We start from the raw sequence: 3204 nt of genomic DNA on the forward strand, positions 1-3204 counted from the left end.
CCCCAACAATCCCCGGTTTTTCTAGTTTTTTGGTAATAAAAAGGTCTTAAAAGACTTGCTCAAACCTGCAGGTACCTTGGATAAACCACAACAGAAGAGTTGGCATATAGTTTCTATGTGTTGACAGAAAAAAATAAACATTTTAATAAATGTAAGGATGTCAGATGTATATGACTCTTCTGGTGTTGTTTTATTTTAACAGAACAATGGCAACAAGTTGCCCGTTTAGTAGACTGTTAAGTCCCAGATCACTAAGGGTGGAGAGTGGCAATATAAATCAAGTTGCTTCGGTTCAGAAAAGTTCTAAATTGCTCACTAATCTAATAAAGAAACTTAAAAAGACAAAGTGCTTCTGGGCGACGTTGATTCACAAATGAAATAAATCAAAACAGAGCCAACAGAGCTCAGTTTATTCCTCTGCACAAGAAAACAATCAGGCTAAATTCTCTTACAATGGCAGCTAAACAAGCTAGTCAATTCAACAGCAGGCAAAGCCAAAATCTATGAAAGTCTGTCAGTAAAGCAGATGCATAAGATGCAAAGAGTAGAAGCAAAGAAATACAGAGAAACTAATACACCAAGGCATTGCTATATGGAATCAGAGCATGGTGAAGTGAGGAATCTGAAATTAAAGGAAGTGGATCACTGCATGGGCAGCTGTCTGATAGCTCACAAAGATAGATGAGGCAAGCAGTGAAGGGCAGCACCAGGAGCTCTGGTCACTGAGTCTGACAGAGAGGAGGCGAAATCAGCGTCGTGTTGTGTTTTATTCACATCCTTACAGTCTGGATCGCAGCATAGTATTAGAAGTGTCATGTTCATTAGTGTCGGAAACATAAATGCCTCCTTAAACTAATCCATCTTCCTTCTCCAAGTTCATAAAACACATGTAAACAGACTTGAACTGGTCCAGTTTTCCATGACCAGGACTAAATTCACATTATTCCTCCTGAATCTGAGGCTCAACTGTCCGGCGGACCCGTCCCTCCAGAACCACCTTACTGAGGAGGGTTAGGGGTGCGATTCCCATGTAGTTGGAAAATACCATGGTTCCTCTTTTTGAATACTATTTAACTTTCTCTATATTAGGTCAGATAGAAACCACGATATTCAATATATTTTGGGGGGTGATTTTATATCAGAGATGAAGACAAAGTAGATTATAAATGCCAAGTGGAAAATGAAAGGATGCAGACTTTTACACTGTTCAATTCATCTGAAAATGGAAAGAGTTTGCCACAATAACAACTTCAAACCTCCCAAGACAATGCTGTTCCATCTGAACTGACAAGGTGGACAAGGAGAACATTAGGATTCTCCCATACTTCATCCAAAGCTTCAAAATGGTCAACATCTCACTGACGTAGTCGTGTGACAAAAATTGCATCATCTTGTTCACGAGGAGGCATCTTCTTCCCCTTCTCGACCCCAGGTTCAGGTCAAACTATTTTGACAGAGCTTTGTGTGATATGCTGTGTGATTGGTCAGAAGTGTGCGCAGGCATATTTTATGTGGACATGCACTTCGACAGGAATGTTGATATTAGTCCGTTGCCACTATTCAGGTTTGGATCTGCAAGCGACATGAATACTTTTAAGGAACGTTTATCAGGCATTGAGAAATTACAGACATTTGTACGATTCTTCACAAGATACCTACATAGATTGATAAATGGCTTAAAACCTGTGGATGAAAATTAGAAAGTTGTTGTGCACGGACGAGACTGTTTGCAGGAAAAATGTGGCGTTCACTCCATGACCATTTTGTCAATTTTATTCATGATGTTTGAAGAATAAATTGTCCAAATATGGATAAGAAATTTTATTCATACTTTATTTATTCAGAACAAGCATCAATGTCGACATTTCTTTACTGTATGTTGTGTATTTGACCCCAACTTTTAAATCTGAGACCCCTTTATTGGTGTGCAAAACCAGTTTTATGATGTATTTTCAGATATTGAAAATAATATGTGGTCATCACATAACATAAACCTCTTGTTATTCTTGCTCCGCTTTCCACTTCTGTAGTAATGTCACCTCTTATTGACATCATTTCGTTGCACCCGGTCTCGCCCTGCAGTTCAGTGGAGATTTATTACCACCATGTTGTTTATCTTCTTGTGCTTCCAGTTTTATAGGCAACTAACATATTGTACTTGGGTTACTATGACATTTACAGATCGGATTTATATTCAAAGGAAAGCAGTCCATCCCCGGTGTGAACGCAATACATCTCTAATTAACTAAAATGATCAACTATGACTTGGATAAGAAGAGTCGTATGAAGCAACTTTCAAAAATCTAATATACATTTTTAGTCGATGGGTGTGATGTTTCTCTAAATGTTTTAACCCTTAAACCACAAAAATAGGAAAGCTGAGATGATCATAGCTACATGAAATAACTACTGACAAGGAGGGGGTGTATAGTAACCACAACCGTCCTGAAAAGCTGAAATTTGCGACTATTTTAGATTCCTCAAAAATGCTTACACCAAATATACCTTAACATACACAGTGGGAACCACCCTGGCACTACCACAGTCCTTGTTATCTTGCTCTTGGAGGATCAGCCAATCAATGCCAAGGAAAAGGAATGACATTCCTAGATCGGCTGTTTTGCGAGAACTAGCCATGTTAAGTAACATTGTGTCCAAGGTTTTTCAGCTTCCCAAACTCGATTTCCTTTCAAATATTTTAGATATGCTCTACAAAAAAATCTGCAAGTAGGCAGGTCTTCTGCAAACAATTGAGTTACGTTCCCCAAGAGAATCTGCATATACAGAATCGTTAACAGATTGGGGTTCACTATACGACTGAGTAGTCAGTATGCGTTTCCACTGACCATATAATTGCAAAAATTGGAATTACGAAAATAAATTTGCTTAACGGAAAAACTCATTTTCCTATAAGTTTTCGTGTTAGGATGAGGTGGTTTTTCAGCTGTATTAAAATTAGTGTAATTCGCAAAACTGGAATGGAAACACTTTTTTGGTGCCACATGAGTCACATGATCCACAACCGGATGTTACTACTGGTGGAAAAGACAAAGCAGATTACAGGAAGTAGTAGGAGGATGATGGCACTTCACATTTTTTACTGGTAGTAGATTTATGCTGATAGTGGGAAAAAAAGTAACAGAATAATTTAAATCGGAATGTTGTCAGAATAATGTGTTTAACTCTTTGTACTTGCATGATAAC

This window comes from Poecilia latipinna, unplaced genomic scaffold (assembly GCF_001443285.1).
Source record: "Poecilia latipinna isolate Pla-1442-1.1 unplaced genomic scaffold, P_latipinna-1.0 Scaffold1379, whole genome shotgun sequence".
Taxonomy (NCBI): domain Eukaryota; kingdom Metazoa; phylum Chordata; class Actinopteri; order Cyprinodontiformes; family Poeciliidae; genus Poecilia; species Poecilia latipinna.